This window comes from Poecilia mexicana, unplaced genomic scaffold (assembly GCF_051168715.1).
Source record: "Poecilia mexicana isolate PSO_F unplaced genomic scaffold, ASM5116871v1 scaffold_9, whole genome shotgun sequence".
Taxonomy (NCBI): Eukaryota; Metazoa; Chordata; class Actinopteri; order Cyprinodontiformes; family Poeciliidae; genus Poecilia; species Poecilia mexicana.
In genome coordinates, this window is record NW_028263378.1 from 32,265,547 (window position 1) to 32,288,573 (window position 23,027).

Sequence of the window (23,027 nt, forward strand, 5' to 3'; positions counted from 1 at the left end):
ATGTGGGTAAAGTTTTATGGATGATACTCTGATGTCCCATTCTCCTGAAGGCAGCACAGAGCTGCATCACCAGAAACCGACAAACACTGAAGAGAAGAAGAGCTTTGATTAGTGTAGTTACAGTTCTATCCATGTTTTAATGTTGCAGAGCTCAGTCGGTTTGCAAATAGTTCAAAGTTTAAACTGGCATGTTGAACATCTTTTATCTGATCATCTTGTGGAATATTTAACAAATAGAAAATGGCACAAAGTAAGAATATTTTTTCCACTCTGGCTGCTGTTAGGCCTACCAATTTTAACTTGAATGTTCATTGCATTTTTCGTAGACGCCTGTGAAAATAATTTCTATTCCCATGGCTGTTTGTTCTCTGGGAAATTATTTTTGATTATAAAAACAGAAACAAGCATAAAAATCAAAACCTCTACAATAGTAATAGTATTAATGATAAAATAATGGTCAGTGCAAAGTAGCCTCTAAATTTTTTGGTGGGGGGCGGTGAGGGACCTGGATAAGGGCTAGGGGGGGCGCTGGTCCAAAAAAGGTTGAGAAACACTGGATTAAACAGTTTTAACTGCTGATAAAAGTGACAGAGGACACAAATATGGAAAGTGTGGAAGCCTCTACTATATCAAATTGACATAGGAATAACAGAGAGTTGGCCATTCTAAGGTAAAAACCCAGCGCATACAGTGTTCATGTTTTTTTTTCATCCAGACGGCTTCCCCCCCCCCTGCAATGACACAGCGCACCCCCTAGGGGGCGCTCCCCACAGTTTGGGAACCTCTGCTGTAAGTGATGTTTTATGATAAGATATATGCTACTTAAGATGTGTCAGATATTATTTTGTTAAAACGCTAATGTTTCATTATTGTGACTGGTGATTTTCATTTGACTGCTCATGGTACATTTCAGTTGACTGCAGAGCTCATAATTATGTTAAATTTTTGGACTGTATGTAAGGTTTGTTCAGACACAGAACTAAGTTTTGTATTGTTTTATGTTCATTCTGTCTGCAGTTTTCACCGCAGCATGTAAAGAGGAAGCCAACAGTAAATGGTCAACCTTACTTCACGTCTCCCTCTCATTTGCTGTGGTTTAACTCAGTGTTTAGTCAGAGTTGATACACTCTTGACGAGAACAATACAGTGGCAGTTACTATGCTGCTAAGAAAAGTTATAAAATCAGGTTTTCCTAAAAAAGAGAGGGGGAGAGAGGCAAGATTGTTAATTTATAACTAAGTTTTTCTCCAAGAGGTGAGTAGACTGTGTGAGATTATCAACCATTTAGCATAATTAGCTTAGTTACAAACTACTGTTTGCCTCCTTTTCATTGGCATTTAATTAATTAAGGAAAAAATTACTAACATATTTAACTTGTCCCTTGTACCTTTTACCACTTAACAGATGAGTCAGTCAGCAGCAACTCTAGCCCACGTCCCTCCTGACCTGTCCTCTCCTAAGTGAAATCAAAGCTGCAGTATGTAACTTTTATATAGTTTTTTCCACATATTTTTTAAAACTCTCATATGTTGTGACAGTCTGGTATGAGAGGTAATCTGTGAAAAATCTATTTCCTCTGCCTTCTCCCAGGGCTAGAAACAACCAGTTAGTGTTAGGAGAGTTTTAGTGCTCTCAATCACAATCTCATGTGGTGCTGCTCATCCTTCCTCCCCCTCACTTTGCGCCGTGCTGCAGCTAGCATGGCATAAAGCTGTGTAGATTCAAACTGTGAATGCTCAGTTAGTTAGCATAGCTACCAATGACAGCAGATAAAGGGTGTTTTGTAATGATAAGTTGTTTCTCCACCATTAGCACATTGAGCAGTGAGTGAATGAGGCTATTTGACAGCGCTAAGAGCGTCCTAATAGTTCTGATTGGTTGTTTTGGTCAGAACGGTGCATTACTTTACCCAGTAATTCGGGAACGAAATGGAGGAGATTGATAGTTTTCACAGATTCTGTCTCATAACAAACTGCTACGACATTGACAGCTTTAACAAATATGGAAAAAAACTTTTTTTTTTAAGTTATACTGCATCTTGAATAAAATGCAACTACATAGTATTTTTGATAATTCTGGATTGCTTTATATGTAATTGCACATTGCTTTTGACTGTTGCTCATGGGGAGAGACGTTTCAGTAATCGAAAACTAATAGAAAAAATTTAAGCAACCTACTTGCATACTGGATGTGGACTGTTGGATGTTAAATTCATGAGCAGTAAATATTGTGCTAATTATCAGTATTGAACCAAAGAAAGCAAGGCATTTGCAAGCCTTTAAAATTGTGACGCTTTTTATGGGTCAAATAGACTCAAAAAATTGTAACAGCAGCTGCACAGGGGGGGGGGGCAAACACATTTTTTGTCAGGGGGGCCACGATTCCTGGATTCTCAGTGTTTGTTAGCTTTTTGGTGCAGCTCTGCAGTCCTGCTACTGGTAGCTTCACCACATTAGTTCAGCCTTACACAGCTGATGACTTTGCTGTGATTTACTTGTCTGGTGTCTCATTTTCAAATATTTTGTTTTATTGAGGATTTTTGTACATATGTTTTGGCAGTGCTGTGATTATGTCAAAGCAGCAACTTATATTAAAAAGTGTTTTATTGTCCGTCTGGATGCTGCCCGCTTCCATGGAAGGACACTCAACCTAAGGGGAATGATTAGTCACTTGGTCTGGTCACAAACACAATGCCGAGCAAAGACAACAAGGTTCACAAGGTCAAAGTCAAGGTTTAGAGGGGAGGTACTCCAAAAACTTTCATCAGATCAATCTCGAAACTTATTTTTCTTATGTCTAAAGACTCTTTAACACACAAAACATTTTGATGAGTCAATTAGTGCTCATAGATGTTTAGTTAAAAATCCTGTGATCTAGGTAATTTGTTTGGGTAATTAAAATGTTATTAATGGTACAGAAATATACCAAGCGAGGAGTGTGCCACGTAGTATTGATGGTAATATTTTCTTAGTAATAGTTCCTAGACGGACGTCTTTAAGGGATGGACCAGTTAGAGCAACAGCACAGAGATCAGACATGAGACTTTCATTACAAACCCTATCGTTGTAATATACAGGTGCTGGTCATAAAATTAGAATATTGTGATAAAGTTCATTATTTTCCATAATGTCATGATAAAAATTCAATTGTCATATATTTTAGATTCATTGCACACCAACTGAAATATTTCAGGTCTTTTATTGTTTTAATTTTGATGATTTTGGCAAACAGCTCTTGAAAACCCAAAATCCCTGTCTCAAAAAATTAGAATATTATGAAAAGGTTCTCTGAACGAGCAATAAAAATAATCATCTGAATCAACAAAGTAACTCTAAACACCTGAAAAAGATTCCTGAGGCCTTTAAAAACTCCCAGCCTGGTTCATTACTCAAAACCGCAATCATGGGTCAGACTGCTGACCTGACTGCTGTCCAGAAGGCCATCACTGACATCCTCAAGCAAGAGGGTGAGAAACGGAAAGAAATTTCTGAACGAATCGGCTGTTTGCAGAGTGTTATATCAAGGCACCTCAGTGGGAAGGAAAAAGTGTGGCAGAAAACGCTGCACAACGAGAAGAGGTGACCGGACCCTGAGGAAGATTGTGGAGAAGGGCCGATTCCAGACCTTGGGGGAAGCAGTGGACTGAGTCTGGAGTAGAAACATCCAGAGCCACTGTGCACAGGCGTGTGCAGGAAATGGGCTACAGGTGCTGCATTCCCCAGGTCAAAGGTCAAGCCACTTTTGAACCAGAAACAGCGGCAGAAGCGCCTGACCTGGGCTACAGAGAAGCAGCACTTTGGACCACTGTTGTTCAGTGGTCCAAAGTACTTTTTTCGGATGAAAGCAAACTTTGCATGTCATTCGGAAATCAAAGTGCCAGACTCTGGAGGAAGACTGGGGAGAAGGAAATGCCAAAATGCCAGAAGTCCAGTGTCAAGTACCCACAGTCAGTGATGGTCTGGGTGCCATGTCAGCTGCTGGTGTTGGTCCACTGGGTTTTATCAAGGGCAGGATCAATGCAGCAGCTATCAGAAGATTTTGGAGCACTTCATGCTTCCATCTGCTGAAAAGTTTTATGGAGATGAAAATTTAATTTGGTCTGGAATCGGCCCTTCTCCACAATCTTCCTCAGGGTCCGGTCACCTCTTCTCGTTGTGTAGCGTTTTCTGCCACACTTTTTCCTTCCTACTAACTTCCCACTGAGGTGCCTTGATATAACACTCTGCAAACAGCCGATTCATTCAGAAATTTCTTTCCGTTTCTCACCCTCTTGCTTGAGGATGTCAGTGATGGCCTTCTGGACAGCAGTCGGGTCAGCAGTCTGACCCATGATTGCGGTTTTGAGTAATGAACCAGGCTGGGAGTTTTTAAAGGCCTCAGGAATCTTTTTCAGGTGTTTAGAGTTACTTTGTTGATTCAGATGATTATTTTTATTGCTCGTTCAGAGAACCTTTTCATAATATTCTAATTTTTTGAGACGGGGATTTTGGGTTTTCATGAGCTGTTTGCCAAAATCATCAAAATTAAAACAATAAAAGACCTGAAATATTTCAGTTGGTGTGCAATGAATCTAAAATATATGACAATTTAATTTTTATCATGACATTATGAAAAATAATGAACTTTATCACAGTATTCTAATTTTATGACCAGCACCTGTATATACACACATATATCCTCCTGACTACCAGGAAAAAGAAATATTGTCCAATCACAATTTTTTTAAATTCCACAATCTTTGTAAGGTAATTAGAATACTGAAAACATTTTTTTTGGAAAAAAAAGTTTTTATTTTTGAAATATCATGTCTACTACAGTGGACATCGGAACGCCATGCATTTGAAATTGAACCTTGATGGCAACCAGTTTGTCCCAAAGAAATTATCCAAACAACAACATAAGAATGAATTTCACATTGACAAAACTGAGCACTGTTGCCTAGCAAGAAGGTCCTGGGTTCGATTCCCGATCCGGGGTCTTTCTGCATGGAGTTTGCATGTTCTCCCTGTGCATGGTGGGTTCTCTCCGGGTACTCCGGCTTCCTCCCACAGTAAAAAAACATGACTGTCAGGTTCATTGGTTTCTCTAAATTGTCCCTAGGTGTGAGTGTGTGTGTGCATGGTTGTGTGAACTGTCTGTCTCTATGTTGCCCTGCAACAGACTGGTGACCTGTCCAGGGTGAACCCCGCCTCTTACCCAGAACGTTAGCTGGAGATGGACACCAGCAACCCTCCCGACTCCACTAAGGGACAAGGGTGTATAGAAAATGGATGGATGGATGGATGGATGGGTGGATAGATGGATGGATACAGAACAAAACAGAAAATAATTACAAATGTCCACTACAGAGTAAAATTTTTCAGCTTTTAAATACTACGATAAAATACAGTCAAAAATAATTCATAGAATGTTTTAATATGCTGCTAAAAGACTTATTTAGAATATGCCAACAAAATTTTAAACCAAAATTTGCACAATAAAAAGTTTTATGCACTTACTTTTTCTCTTCCTATAAAATGTGCTTGTACTGATGGATGTCATTTTTCTGAATGAGGAAAAGAAAGGTACAAAAGTCCCACCCCTTCACATTTGGTATCATTGAAAAGCCCTAAATATCTTCTGTAGATACCAAAAGAAATTAATTCAGTAGAATGCAGTGGATGGGAGATATTCAAGTTTACAAATGTCCTCTACAGAGGACAAATTTGAACTACTGGTGTTCAGTGTTAGACATTTATTTCTTCTTCTGTAGTTAATGATGTTTCATTTCATTACCTTGCTGTACTCCACGTAGGAAACTTTTTTGTTCTAGGTGAAGATGCTTAGTATTCAGCAGGGGTCCTCAGCGGTACATTTTATGTGGAGAATGAGGATGATTTGTAACTACTGGTTTAGATGGATGTTCTAATTGCTATAATGGTAAGATTAGAGATATTGCAGGTGTATGTTTTATTTTATAGACATAGATAATGTTTGTACTATACAAACATTATCTATGTCTATAAAATAAAACCTTGTGTTTATGCAGATATTGTAACTTCATATTTTATTTTTCAAAAGAAATGACAGAATGTTGTTTCTATTTATTGTTCAGTCTTACAGAAATTAGAAAAGGAGGATGAGGAAAACTTGTTGAAAAGAGATTCAAAAAAGAAAACTGAGGAAAAGGCATCAATCCTCAACACAACTTCTGGAGTTCTTCTTTCTTTTTGCTGTTAATTAAGTTATACTGTGAGGACAGAATAGCATCGCTGCTATCAAGCTACAAAAATGGCCGAATGTGGTGGAGTGGAATGCCGTGTGCCCTCTGGAGGGTGGTGGACGTGAAATGTCTCCTCATTTACATAACCGCAGCAAAAGGTGTTGCTCTAAAACTGTCTACGGGATAGACAGGTTTGTAGAGCTACAATAACCAGGAATTCAGACCAAAGTTAAGTTTCATCTCATAAATTATGTACACAGACACCCACACACATTTTTAATATACATATCACATAAATTACTTTATCATTTATTTGTTTACTTATTTATTTTTGTATTCAATTTCATATCACAAAAAAGCAAAGGTGTGGTATGACAATAAAAATCCTAGAATCCTTGAAATTATTGAATGTGTGGGAAACAGAAAGCATAAGCAAATAACAAAATAACTTTTGCCAAACTTTGCAACTTGAGGGGATTGTCACCAATTTCTGCAAAAGATTCTCAAATTTACTACAATAGGATTACAGTTCATAGGACACATTGTTGATATTAAATTCAGGCACTGATCATTAGAAAAAGAGGTTTTGTGTTGAAGATTAGGTCAATTTATGTTTTATTTAATGGTTCTCATTGGTTAAATGAGACTTAGAGGGCTACGTCAAGTGTTATTCTTTGTTAAATGTTCACGTGTATTTTGGATGGAAAATAAAACAATATCTTTCTTTTTCCAATTGTGGTGTACCCATATCACTTTGCATATCACACAAAGCTTGGCAGATTAACCTTGCTTCATTAGAAATATAATAACCTGCTGGTGACTAAAGTCTGAGGCATCTTTCAGTCACAGTCAGGCCATGTGATGATTGAGAGTAGTACAGAGAGACTCTGGGGGTCTGCTCATAATTAGCCTTGAAGACAAAGCCTCTGCCGGTGTATTTTGCTCTGAGAAGAACACAATCCACAGGTTTTGAGAATAAAGGAACCCTGATCAAGTGGCACCTTGAGATTGACATAAAAGTCATGTTAAAATAAGTATAAGCTTATTTAGATCATATGGTTTACATAAACTTGCAATTAAATAATTAGAACAAACAACCCATTGGACATTTGGTTATGTAGGTTTGGGGTTAGATATGTGTAGTTTGTTCTTACTTCCCATCCCATCTGACTGCTATCAAAAGTTTTTACCAGGCAGGTGAACTAGTCAAGCTTTTGATCAGTTTTACAAGATATCTAAAGATTATTGTGTCATCAGTATGGTCACTTTGTATGTGACAAAATCACTAAAAGCTAACAACCTCCATTAGGTTAAATGCATTTATTTAATATATGTAACATATTTTATTCCAATGAGGTTTTCGATACACATATTTTTGGATTTTCCAATATTTAACTGACAAGTTTGTCTTGACACCTTGGCACAGATTTGAATGCTATGTCGATCGTAGCCTTTGTAGATGGCTGAACTTTAATTGTATCCAGTTACATTCAATTTTAATTAAGTTTAATTGATATTCGACAAGCTGAACTGAGAATCCACATTGTGTCATCACACATCATGCAGATAAATATATTCATCTTTTTGAATGAGAAATGTTTTCTGATTTCAAAACTCACTGCAAAGTGGAATGCCCAGAAGTCGCCAACCTGATCTCACAAACACTCACTGGAAGGAGACTTCCTCAGCAGTGGTTCAGCTGCTGCAGATTCCCTACAATATGTTATGTCAGGTTCTGTCCAGAATCTAATCATGTAGTTCAAGGTGACTCAACTCTCTGAGCAGCAAATGGATGTCAGGAAGCTCCATCCAGACTGTTGGAGGTAGCTTATCGCCAAGTTCAAGGTGAGCTATCACTGCTCTGATACAAGTTAAACACGTTGTTTGTTGATCTTTAATATGTTCTGCTGACAAGGAAGGAACTATTACAAGACCACCATATTGATCTTCATCTGAGGTTAAGTGGATTTGTGATTTATTCAAGTGGGTTTGTGTTAAATGATGGATGCGATGTTGCTCATTTGGGAATATTGTCAGTGATAAGTCCTCCATGTGATCAACTTGACAGACCGTCTGCGTCTATGCTGAACTTGCCTGCTCGAATCTGAAGTTTAATGTTGAAGGTGGACAGGACTGCCAATCACATGCAGCTCACTGCTGTGGTCAATATGTAGGTCAGAGGCTTACTGTAAGTAGCAACAGTGAACTGAGTACCATACAAGTGGTTTCTAAATGTCTCCGTCACTGCCCTTTTCAAGGCAAGCAACTCAATTTATGGGCTGGATAACATGACTCACTTACAGACAAGCCTCCACTAGAATTAAATGAGCAATGGCTCTCATTTGAAACCTCCTGTTCTTGATATAGGGATGCCCCTAACCCTTTTGTACCGGCATCACTATAGAGTGTGTTCTGCAACTTGGAGTCAGCAAAGCCTAAAACAGGATCACTAGTGAGCTTCTTTGTCTTAAAAACATGCTTACAGTCAGTCCAATGCTCACTGAATGGGTTCTAAGGACCTCAGATTAGTCTGCTGAGGTGGAAGCTCTGAAGCTTGGAAACTGCAGCTCCGACGAGGTGTTTCATCGGCGGTGGTGCTGAGTTCCACCAAGCATTCTGCACAACTGAATGGCTGCCACGGAAGCCTTTAGACATCCTGATTCATGCAGTAATGTACTGACTCATATACTGTTCTGTGGCACTGCGGTACAGCTTGAACAGATCACATCATGATTTGCAGGACACGCCGCCATTCACGCAGTGACCCATTCACACTACGTGAATGGATTACGTTCTGTTTCGCAGTACACTGCGCTGTGGTGCTGTGTCACAGTGCTCCCTAGCCCCTACCTCTCTCCCTCTCATCTTCATAAAATACTTTTTAAATGTTTATTTATGAAAACAATATGTGTACATGTTTTCATGCATGTAGGTTGATTAAAAAAAACTTTCCTAGTCAGCTGTCGCATTTATACATTTAGCTCATTTAAAATGAACAAGTTCAAGTTCTCCTGGCCAAGGCATCCTTAGCGTCTTTACCCTCGACTGACTTGCAGACAATGCTCATTTAAAACACAAAGCAAATAGAGTTTCATTCAAACTACAGCTGCCCTCTTTAGGCCCTCTATTCTAAAGCCACTTTCTGTTGTCCCCTGCTCAAGTTTTTTCCCCATGGAGGAAAACAAAGCTGGCCCCTGCTGCATTGCATTTAGTGTGAGGGGAGAGAAAGGCTTGCCTGTTTTAAATAAAGAAGGAAAAACCTCTCCACAGGCTTGAAAAATGAAAAGCAGAGCAGGAGGGGAGCACATCAAGCAGGTGGCTGATTTGTCTCTGCAGTATTTATGAAAGATTCTCAGATTAAAACTGGGAGGGGGGAGTGATGAATGGAGAGGTTATCCTCTCATACCCATCAATGGTTTGTTTTCTCCCAAGATTTGTAACAGTTTACAGAGAATCCTGCAAGCCCTTATTATGTCCATGAACAAGTTGAAGGTATGAAATACAGGAATTATTTCATTGGCTGAACTGAAATGTAATTTAGGAGCCTACATTTAAAACCATTCTGTAACTCTATAATTACTGTCAAGCAGAGGTATACTTGTTTAGTTCTGATGTTTAGTTATTTTTCATTTATTTGAACAGCATTGTGTTTAACTTTTTTTTTTAATACATTGGAATTTATTGTGCAATGGTACTTGTAAAGCAGACAGATTTAACTTTCAGTGTAGTTTAATCATCATAGCCTCAACTGTAATAAAATAAAATAGGATTTTTTTTTTGTAAAAATCATAATCCAGAAAAGTTGTCATGAGATGCAGTTCGAGGTGGTGAGGCAGATGCAGAGGACCCAGGTTGGTGTTAAGAAAATTATGATTTTAATGATAAATCCAAACAAAGTCCAAAATCCAGGCAGCACAGGGAAGAGCGGAAAGCTAAAGCTCCACAACTGGTAGCAACTGGCATAAGACTGGACAGCTTGACAAGACAGATACGACTAGTGCGACAAGGACCCGACAAGGAACAAAGAACACAGGTGACACTAAATACATAGAGAGTAATCAGGGAATGAAACACACTTGGGAACAATCAAGGGGAAGACAGGACAGCATGGAGACTCACTAGAAAAAGAACCTAAAATAAACACACAGAAAAACCAAATCCTTACAAATTCTTTCAAATGTGTGAAAACCTTACAAATGTCACTTGGTCACTGAAGCATTTAAACAGGTAGTACAATTTTTTTTTTACATACTACACTATTGTTACAACATGCAAAAATAGTTCACTTTCTGCATGATTTGTTTTAGGATGCTGCTTAAGTTGTTGATCCTTATAGTATTTTATGTGTTGTGTACATCTTTTAATACATAAGTCCTATAGGACAATACAATATATTGTATCATGTATGCAATACACTTTGGTCAACTGAGACACAGAGCAACATACCTAGCAATCTTCGGACTGAAAGAGAAAGTCAGAATATTTGAAGAAAACATGCAAGCTGCACTTAGATACCAGTAGCAACGATTAGTGTAAACAACTTTTCTTCAGTACAGCCCCATGATCAAAACAGTATTTTAAACCTAAATCTCCAGGGCGATGAATAAGTTTGGGCTTAACTGTAAATTCAATTAAATTCCATTCAGTTTATTTATAGACGAATTATTTGTTTGCAAACACAGTGGATGCTCCTGCAACAGTGTGATGTTATTACACTAGATTGTAAAATGGGAAGCTATTCCGGTAAGAAATTATATGAGCACCGGCAGCTTTTATTTTGAAAAGACGAAAGATCCATTGCAAAACAGCGGGTAACTTCTTGTTTGGAAATTGTGATTTTTATTCAAATTTAGTGTTTTGTGAATGTAAATGTGAATTATTATTGTTGAACATATTGAGTTCATGGATTGTTGTTTTGATTGTCAGTTCTTGGTTTAAAAATACAAATTTAACGGATCATACCATTATAGTCCATGAAGGGATTTCCCAAGCTCTCTGTTGCGCTCTTTCTGTTTGGACATTTTTTTGTCTAGATTAATGACAAGTTGTCATAACAAAGACATTTTTAATAAGGTTGACTTTGCATTAAAAGTGCCATTATTTACCAAATGACACGTTATGACAACAGTCATAAATATTCATGAAGACTTATTCATGTTCATGAATAAGTCTTCATATTGACATGACAGTATCATGTCAGTCTTATGCACACCCCTTCAAAAAAAGTGTTACACAAAATGTAGTGTTTACTGCATCTTTGTGACCTCCAGGAAGCTCAGCAGATAGAAACTAATAACATCAGGACAACTTAGCGTGTGTTCAAACTAGAATCCTCACTTTAGCAAACTGTAGTAGAAATTTTGCTCAAGAGTAGTGACACTTCAGACAGTAATATTTGTCAAGTAAAGGTAAAAACTACTGTGAAGTGAAGCTGCTCGTAAAAGTACTTTTTTTTCTACAAATTACCCAATTAAAGTAATCAATTACTACCCACATTTGATAATTCCCTGCTTGGAATTATTTAATATTTTAAATAATTCTTTAAACTTTTTTTACTTATAGATCCAGTACAAACTGAGGAACAATATAAGAAAAGAGTGAGGGAGGACAACAGATTGGGGAGGAAATCCAACTTCTATGGCTTCTTTAAAACTCACCCAAAATAGTGGCTCAGACCAATCACTACACCACACTCCTCCCACATATCATACTGACCAATCACGTTTTACACCTGCCCCTCCCAGTAACCTCCCACTTACTGACATCAGAGACTCTCTTCTCTTTTCCTGAGTGGATGTGAGCAACTTTGTGTGAGTTTTTTGACTTGCAAAGATTCCTACACATCTGGCTTACTTGTTCTTCTATCTTTCCCATTTTGAAGAGTGGTGAATGTGGCAATAGGAGTCTCACCAGGGATTTTAATGGATCCTCCTCCCACTATCTTTACCCCTTGGTTTCTTCTGTTCTTTTTCAGATCCACTAGCCTTCTCCAATTTTCATTGTCACATCCTCTTGCAACCACTTTTGCCATCAGTTGTATTGGGGGATTTTTCTGCCACAATTCGAGAGCACACATTTTCAGTCTGAAAGCAGGATTTTATGTCTTTAGTTCCCAAAACTTTTAATACTTGTTCTTACATTTTCAGTTTAACAGCAGGACTTCATGTCTTTCTTCAATCTCCATGTCTTTCTTCTCAAAATTTGTATTTTTTTCTGTTGTTTATGTAACAGAAAACATATCTTTAAACCTAACCATCATGGATGGATGGACGGAAGGATGGACGGACGGACGGACGGAAAGAGAGGATCCATTTACTTTGGTTGGTGTCATGTTCTGTGTTTCTGTGTGTTCATTTTTGACATTTTCTGTGTTTAGTCCTGTTTCCCTGTGAGTTTCTGTCCTGTCCTCCCCGTTGATTGATCCCAGCTGTGTCTCGTTCCTGTGATTACCCTCCCAGTGTATTTAGTCTCACCTGTTGTCTGTGTTCCTTGTCGGGTCCTTGTCTAAGTTTGTGTAACGTACGTCCACGTCGTCTTTGTTAGTCTGCCCGCACAGTTGTACTGTGAAGTCCTGTGCTGGCATTAGCTCATCGTGTCAGTCTAGCTGTGTGCTTGCCTCTCGCCGTGCTGCCTGTCCCGGACTGTTTATCGAGCATATTCATCATTAAACTCATCTTACTCATCACCTTACCTGGGTCTCAGCGTCATCTCCTCACCGCAACCACCACACTTCGTGACAGTTGGGTAGCTGTTAGCGATCAGCAGCACACTTCTGGTGCTGCTGGTAACATGCCAGTGGGCAGCACAATTTGCTACAATTGATAATAGCCAGTAGGTGGCTACTGGGTGTACCACATAGGTACACCCAGTAGGTGGGAGAGAGAAAGAGCATGAGTATTGATCTTTTTACATGAATATCATTCAATATCAATACCAGCGTTATTGATATTATCGATAGAATCGATAATATCGCATGAACAGAAAATGATTCGTAAACAAGCAGAGAGGTTTGCAAGCAGAGATTTTATCCAAGCAGAGACACACTTTTGTGCACAAGAACAGTTTGAGAAAGCACAGTGAAGATTTGAAATAGAGCAGAAGTTTGGAGCACAAGCACTACAAGTTTTAAGAAGACACGAAGCCATGCTTTCAAACTGAAAATGTAAGTAGAAGTATTAAAAGTTTTGACAACAAAAGACATGAAATCTTACTTTCAGACTGAAAATGTGTCCTCTCAAATTAAGGCAGAAAAATTCCCCTATACAGTTGGTCTCTTCACTATGTGAGTTGTGGGTTTTCAGTTTTAAAACAGATTTGTTACTTCATTTTCACTCTTAGCAACACACTTCTTCCCCGTGTCTAGATCCTCACACAGGGGTGCCTGCAGCTGTGCCGCTGTACGCACTGTGTGTACGTGGAGCTTTTCCTTCAAATAAGAAAAGAAAATAATTTTTGGATTTTTTTAATTTTCTAACCCTCTTAACAAAATTGTGGAGAAAAAAAACTATATTTTGTGTCAAAATATCTTTGACATAGTGCACTGTGGGGGTGGGCACATGCACATCCTGAGCCTAAATGTTATTGATGGGTCACCCGGTTAGACGACCATATCCTCCGCACTCTTCCTGAGTGTCAAAGACTGTGGGTAAACTGTTAAATCTAGTTGAAACATTTGCCAAAAGAGTAGAAATTAATCAAACACACATTGCTTCACCTTCTCTTTCTCTGAATGTCTCAGACACATCACCTGAACCTGGGAATCTCCATTCTCCTCCCATGGATCACACCAGTAGGCTTTGCTTTCCTATCTTTATTACTTAGCATAAAATTTAAAAACAAAAAAGTCAGCTGTTTTAGTGGCCCATTATACGTGTTGGAGATATGGATATGCTCTTGCAGGTATGGTACAGTGTAGTGTTATGCATAACCTCCGATAACATCCTGCAGGCGCTCCTGCTCACACACTACAATTTAAAACATGTGAAGTCTGTTTTTTTATTCATAGCAATTGTTTTTAATCTAATTGTTGAAATTATTCAGTTGTATCAATTGTCTGTTCTCAGACCTGAAAGTCAATCTTTATTGCCAGGGGACTATGGCAGATAACTGCCAAACTGTATTCAAATTACAGCCATTAAGTTGCATAGTGTGGACAAGCTCGTATAAATGCTTATGGTGCAAAGTACTTGATATCTACATCAATATTTCTCTCAAATATATTTGAAGTAGCAGAAAATAGTCAACGTGATCTATTTTCTGAGACTTCTCTGAATTTACTTGTCATTCTTTCAGCCTGAAACAGTGATGGTACCAATATTTCCATTTCAACATACTAAATGATGGAAATAGGCTTTATAAAATGCAAACATGAACATATATAAGAAGCATTGACCTAAGAACCTGCAGAACTGTGGATGTAGTCCAGACAATAAAACTAATTTGAACATGGTGAACATAGGTCATTTTGAATTTGTATTAGGACTGTATAAATCAGTGATATGTCAGAAAATGACATTTTCTGTGGAAGCTTGATTCTTCCACAGTAAATTAGACTACATCTAGACCAATGTGTCTTATTGCCTGGAGGTCATACTAGTTGGCAAACTATGAATATAACAACTTCAAAAACTATTGTGTTCTACAAAACGGTTTTGTAAAGAAAGCATTACATTTCACATGTTTTATGGCTCATTTATGTAGACATATTTGATGTGCTGCCTATAAAGAATTTTATTTCTCCGTCATCTTTGTATCCTATAAGACAAAGAAAACTGAATGCCACTCCAGTAGCATTCACTTCAAATATAAAAGCTTGAACCCAAATGCTACACATGTTTTCATATCTGCAGGTAATGTAATAAATTTTGTTAATTCCTAAAATTGTGTTTCTATGTGTAACTCATTTATGACTTAAATGAAAAAGTTAGTGGAGTATTTTTAGGAGGAGATTTTTTATTTCTAATCAGAGAAAGAAAGCACTATATAAAGTGTAAATATTGCTTAACCATGGAGTGCGACGGTGGGGGTGTATCAGACCCCGCTTGGCATAACATGGCTTGCTGGCATGCTGTTACATTATGGTGGTGGTGTTAATTATAAAACCACTGCCAATAGCAACAAACAAATCTACATATCTAGATATATATTTTGATATATATATATATATATATATATATATATATATATATATATATATATATATATATATATATATATATATATATATATATATATATATATATTGAAAGCTGTCTCAAAGTTTTTCATATAATGCAAAACACATTTTTTCATAAAAACAACAAATGAAAATAGCGCTACATCACCATAGCAGTACCAGGTTGGCTTCCTCTGTGTTAAAGACATAGATGTCCAGCACAGTGTCAATACGGGTTTCCTAAAACTAACACTTGCATGTCTCATGCCGGGATAAAATGTGCCAACCATATCTCAGTCAAGTTAATAATCATGTTTATTACTTATCGGCTTTCTGATTAGCCCTGAACTAACCTGTTTTAGGAGTGTGCTACGCTCCAATTTAGTGTTCATAAATCAACCTTGAGCTAAACGCCGCTTGCTCCGCGAATATTGGAATATCCAATATTCAACTTGAAACTAACTTCACTGTGGACAGTAATGCCATAAAAACACCGGGATAAAGCTTGTTTTGGTCTGTGGCCTGTAAAGATTGCACCGAGCAACCGCGCAAGACCTAAACGCCCCACAACATCTTACGCAGTGACGTTGGTTCCAAAACTCTATTGGCCAATAGTAGAGGAGCTGGGTATAGAAGGTAGATCTACTCATTAACATAAAGATGCACACAGAGAAGTCGAAAAAAGGAGAAGCAGGAAAAAGGAGAAGTAGAAAAGGGAGTGGAGGCAATGACAAAAGAAGGAGGGCTTATATAAGGAAAAGACAAAACAAAATATCTACTTTTCTTGACTAAAACACGTTTAAGGGAAATGAAAAAGAAAATATATAAATTTCTTTACGAAAACACATGTGTAAGGAAAAGTAAAATTAATATACTTGTTTGTATATTAATGTGTTTAAACATGTGTAAGGACAAGGAAAAACTATATATTTATGCTTTTATTTCTTATTATGTCAGTTTTGGTCCTCCTTATATAAATTATGTGGTGTGAATTCTGGCAAAGTCAGAAATTTGATCAATTTGAGGTAGGTGGTATAGATCACTTTCTAAGGTAGCTATTTATAACTTTTGTAAATTCCGCCATCAATGAGACAATGTCAGGTAATTTTATTTGTATAGCACATTCTCAGCAACAATTCACTTCAAAATGCTTTACATGAATTAGAAGGATATACAAACAAAACAACAAATCAAAAGCAACTTGGGGAAACAATTTCAGTCACCCTGTTTAATACTCCCATTTCTCACTTCTGATGCTTCTTGGCGCCTTGAGTGATTAAGTGATGTTGCAAAGGGTCAATGCCAAGACTAAAATATTGCTTAACTGAAAGCATAATAATATCTCCATCATTCGTCCATTGTTATTTGATCTTTGTGAAGGAATAATCAGAAAATCTGATGAATGAAAATGTACCTCCCACTCCAAGTCACCATGCATTATCATTTCTCTTAGTGATCTCAGAATTGTTGTTGACTGACTGTGGATGCAATCCATAATTTGTTAGGGTTTCAAATAACTACAGCACAAGAGTTGTTGATAAAGATTGCTTTTTTTAAATAAAAGGTTTCAAGTAGTTTACAAAAAAATATGGAACAGTTATTGTCATTATTATAGGTCAAGTATAATTATTTACAGAGCATCACTTGTGCCTATTCAGTTCAGTGATATCAGCCTGCACTTGTATGCTGTTGATCATAACAGTGCATATGCCACATAAACAAGTAGGTCAAAAATGCTTGTATTGTTTCATGGTTATGTAATGCAGTTTTTGTAGTTTATGTCACAAAATAAACATTTATTACTTATTGCCTTTACAGAATGACAAAGAGGTATATCTCTTTTAGACCTCCTTTGTCAAGGTTCATGTGAGCTAATTTCTGTTCAGAAATGAACTTTGGACAAGATTTGTAAGATGCTTTCTGCAATAACAGAAGGATCTAAGCATCTTCTGGATATTGTAAATGCTTACATTAATCAAATCCCAACAATTTATTTTCTCTTGTAGAAGAATGTGAGGCATTATTTAATGGTTAATACAAGTGTGCAACACTTGTATTAACCATACAGGGTGTCTGCCTCACACACTAAAACTGCAAGCTGGTTCCACAGGAGAGGAGCCTGAGAACTAAAGGATCTGCCTCCCATTCTACCCTTCCAAGGTAAAGGAAGGAGCTTACCTCCTGACAAGGTCCAGCTTGTCAGGAGATAAGCTGCTGGTTAGCAGGTTAATCTGGTTCCTAACAGTGCTCTGTTAGAAACAAATGGACCAATCAGATCTATGATGTGCAATGGAACTGATTTTTAAGGGCTGTATATCTGAGAAGGAGAATCTTAAATTCTATTCTGGATTTAACAGGGAGCCAGTGAAGAGAAGAATAAAAATATAAATAACAATAACAAATGCATGGACTAGTTTTTCAGCATCAGTCCTGGATAGGATATTTTTGTCAATATTTCGTAGAAGACAGAAGGAAGTCCTAGAAACCAGTTTAAAATGAGATTTAAATGACATGTATTGATCTAAACACCACTGTTCTTTACTTCATGATCAGAGGCTAATATATTACCATCAAGATCACATGATTTACTAATGAGTTTCTTTTTCAACAATTCTGGTCCAAAAAAAACAACTCAAATACTGAAAACTTCTGACTTGTCAGTATTTGAAATAAGAAAGTTTAGCATCTTCCAGGTTTTTACATCTTTAGGTCATGTCTGTCATCTTCTTAATGGATTGGATTCATAAGTATTTATGCATGGATATAACTGAGTATCACCAACATGACATCTGTCATATATATATATATATATATATATATATATATATATATATATATATATATATATATATATATATATATATATATATATAGTAAAGAGAACTGGTCCAAGCACAGAAGCCTGTGGTGCTCCTCAAGAAACCCTGGAGTGTGAAAATTTATTGTTCACATGAAAAAAATGGAATCTGTCAGATAAATAGGATTTAAACCAGTCTTGCACTGTTGTCTTGATATTTACATGTTCAAGCCATTCTAAGATAATGTTGTGGGCAACTGTGTCCAAAGCAACACTGAGATCAAGCAAAAAGACCACAACTCAATTATTTGAGGCAAAAACAATGTAATGTATAATTGTCAGCAGTTCTGTTTCAGTGCTATCATAAGCTTAGAAATCTTATAGAAACTCTTCAAACAGGGTCATTACTGTTTCAGTGCTCACACACTTAATTAGCAACTGTTTTTAAGGATTTTAGATAGAACAGGAAGATTGGATACAAACCTGTGAGGTGTTCCGATCACATCCCACCACGAGGAGGCCTTGGGGAAGACCGAGGACACACTGGAGGGACTATGTTTCTCGGCTGGCCTGGGAACTTCTTGGGATTCTCCTGGAGGAGCTGAGCTGGAACAAGTGGCTGGGGAGAGGGAAGTCCGGGAATCACCTCATTTTTTGTCATTCCTTGCTGGTTGCTCCTGTTATACTCTGTTATTTTCCGTCTTTCTTACCCATGTTCCCTGGTGTCTTTTTCATTGGATTTATGGTTTTTGTTCTGCTCCGACTTCCTTTGATATTTGTAAATTTGTCCATCATTTTTTCATTAAATATTTTTCATTTTTCAATGTCTGCATTTGGGTCCACCATCAAAACACACATCATGACACTTTGAACTTTTACAAAAGAATGTTCTAAACCCAGCTCTAGCAAATGTTTAAAATACTTCACAAGTTAAATAGAATTTAATCAAATATAAATATATATTTTTCTTCATGTGGACTAAAATAGATTTTGCTAAAACTGGTGAAATGAGTGATGTGACTGGTCAGTGTGCAATTGATTAGTTTATATTAATTTATTAATTTGTCATTAAGCAGCTCAGCATTGTAGTCAATTGAACTGGTAAATTAATAATGAACACTGGACTTTATATGCAGACTTTTAGTTTTCAGTATTTCATTTCAGCTACTGAACATCTGGGCATTGTCTTTGAAGTGCATGTATCAGCATGTGTCAGAGTGCACCGAGAGCCTGCTCTCCAAAACAGATAGGAACCACTTAGTAACTTCTAGGACCTCCTTCTTCGATAAATGGTGTCGCTGTGTTTAGGGATTCTGATACAACAGAAAGAGATTATAGCAAGGTCTGTTATCATCTGTTTGTCAGCAGCTAAATGATGTGAGCTGTTAACTTTCTATTTTAAGTTTCTTGCTTGGGTGTTCTCAACAAAAGAAAAAACTGAAAAACAGAAGAGATTTTGTCATTTCTTTTGTTCTCCAGGGGCAAATCCTCTCCATTTCTCTGCATTTGTCTTTTCAAGAGGGAAACTGAGCTCAGCTTTCATGGCAATCATGAGAGCCTATCTCCTATTCAGCAACTAAACAGTGCTCAGACATCTATGCAAGAGATGACAGCTCTCCTCTATTTGCACATCAAGAACATCACATTAATTGTACAGAGGCTCACTAAAAGCTAACAGATTGCAGGCCCTTTTATACATTTTACCAGTAAACAGTAAATGCCTTGATGACATCTAAAATGATGCACAGGTCTCAGTTTCTACCTCAACATATCCAGTCTTCTATGAATGCATAAGCCACTGGACAATGTCACAATGCTTTTGTCTTTCAGCACTGTCTTGTTTTAGAGAACAGTTTTAAAAAGGGAATGAGAGGGAAACATGTGAGACTGTCAAATTTAAAAAGATATTGAGGTTTTAACACCACAGACAGTATTTAAACGTGCTATCACTAAGGCATCTATAAAAAAATAGCTCAATATTCCTTAACATAAGATTTTAGTGGTTGTTTTGTCATCTTAAATGTTATGTCCTGGGTTGTTTTGAGTTGTTTGGGGGTTTGATTTATTAATTCTTGTTTCATTATTATTATGTGTTCCTTTGTCTCTTTCTTTGATTAGATCAGCTTTGTTTCTGTTTTTACTTTAGTTGAACTCTTTCTTATTAACTCCAGATTTTCTTGTGTCTAGTTAATCTTTGTAACTAGTTTAACTATCTTCCTTATCTCTGCTCATTCTTTTGTTAGATTCATTTCCTAGTCCCCTGTGTACATTCCCCCATTCCCTTTGACACTTTCTCTGTCTCTTCTCAGCCTGTCGTCTGCTCTCACGCCTACAGTGCAGTCAGTTAGCCAATCAGCCCATGTCCATTGTTCCACATTCAGTCTCCCAGTATCCTCTCACTCTTTGCTGGTTATTCCTGTTAAATCTAGTTTAAGTCAGTATTATAACACATGAATCTAACAATTCATGTTACTCTTTTTTGTTCCACAACTTATCAATATTTATACAGAGCAAACATGACAACTGATCAAGATTTAATATAAGAACATTTTGCAGTATCTGGGAAGTATGTGGATAAAATGTTGACCACAAATGTAAATGACTTACTGATAACTTAGAAGGCACAAGACGTATATTGTCTTTAATTAGTTTTACTTATGGTTAACTTCATGTTTTAGTTGTGATGCTTTTGTTTTGAAGGGGCAATTTCTTGTTTAACTGTTTGCGCAAAAGCAGCCCCCTAGATAGAGACAAAAGGTACATAAATGACGTAAATATGTACTTGTTTTGAATGGTGTGATTTAAACTGGGCATTTGTTTAATTACATGCCAAAAATAAAGTTAATTTACATTTTAAACATCATGTTAAGCTAAAATTAATCAGTAAAGTATGCTACAACTAATATGGCTTACCTTAATTACAATACAATTTTTCTTTATCTGTCTTTTTCTAACAGAGTTCTGTGAAGAAGATTTTAAGTTATAATATTTCTTAAGAAAGAAACTCTTTGGCTCGATCTCCTTCGATCCCAGGTTCTCCTGGCGGGCCGCGTGTAGCCACAAGGAAGACAAGAGTGAGTGCAGCTCCCCAGCCACTTCTTCCAGCTCCGCCGGGGGAACCCCAAGGCGTTCCCAGGTCAGCCGAGAGACAAACTCCCTCCAGCGTGTCCTGGGTCTTCCCCGGGGCCTCCTCTCGGTGGGACGTGCCCGGAACACCTCACCAGGGAGGCATCCAGGAGGCATCCTTACCAGATGCCCAAGCCACCTCAACTGGCTCCTCTCGACGTGGAGGAGCAGCAGCTCTACTCTGAGTCCCTCCCGGATGGCCAAGCTTCTCACCCTATCTCTAAGGGAGAGCCCAGCCACCCTGCGGAGGAAACCCATTTTGGCTGCTTGTATCCGTGATCTCGTTCTTTCGGTCATGACCCAAAGCTCATGACCATAGATGAGGGTGGGAATGTAGATCGACCGGTAAATCGAGAGCTTCGCTTTTTGACTCAGCTTTCTCTTCAGAACGATGGATCGGTACAGCGCCCGCTTCACGGCAGATGCTGCCCCAATCCACCTGTCAGTCTCCCACTCCCTTCTACCCCCATTCGTGAACAAGATCCCCAGATACTTAAACTCCTCCACTTGAGGCAGGACGACCCCCCTGACCCGGAGAAGACACTCTACCCTTTTCCGGCTCAAGACCATGGCCTCGGACAGTGTTGTGGTACTCGAAGTCGGTCTTGGTCTCGAGACCGGTCTTAAGACCATTTTTTGATGGTCTCGGTCTCGTCTCAGACTCGACCGCATTTGGTCTCGGTCTTGTCTCGGTCTCGGGCTCTGAGGACTCGGCATTTTATTTCAAGACCAGTCGAGACCACAACTGTGAAAATATCACTAAACGTACAGCATACTATCCAGTTTATTTGTTAACATCTTTGTTTTCAGTAGATGCAAAACGCACCGATTAAAATCCAAGCAACTACGTGTTTCTGTTACTCCCCCCTCCCCTCCCCACCTTTCACTCGCGCACGGCGCTCCAGGACATGCACAGTCGTTTTCTCTCAGAGGCAGAAAATGTTTGTCTAATCGTCAGTAATATAATAGCGCTGCAAAAATAGTAAGAAATCCGATGGCCACAGCTAACTCAAAATCGCTTCGCTTTCACAGACGGTGGGGACAACGTCTAACTTTTTTCGTCACTTAGAAAAGTAGCTCAAAGAAAGGTAAGCTCCGCTAACGTGATGGTAGCAAAGCTAGCTGTACAGAGACGCATAAGAATTTGTGATGGAAAAAAAGTCACTCACTGCCTGAATTATTGTGCGGAGGGGTTGACTGATTTGTCGCATATATGAGACAACGCTATGTCCAAAAGTCTGCAATATAGTGATGTGACATTCAGAAACAGTCGATACTTTTCCACGGCTCTTTACTTATTAGATAGGACTGGAGTGTCGCTGAGAGCTGTTGTTCTATCAGATAGCCATACGCTGTCAGGATAGCATACATGCAGCGAGTACCATGCCTGTGCATGCGCATTAAGAAGTCCGACGGTCAGAGGAGTTGTCAGTTCACCATACGCAGCAAGTTATGACGAAAATAAGTCATTAAATTGTTTTCAATGATAACTATATAGATATACATGTGTTGTCATGGTTTCAAAGTGTATTTAAAGCAGGGTCTGGCTGCTGCTGGAGTCAGCTACAACACACGCCCGTGTAAAACTCACTTAACCGCTAAGTCAGGATGCCATACAACTGTTAACAACAAAGTGTATGACGATCTACGTCATGATTCTATGTTGCTGATTAAATAAAATCATATGGTAATGACGTGTCTGACAAATATAGCCGGTGTTCTATCAGATAGCCATACGCTGTCAGGAT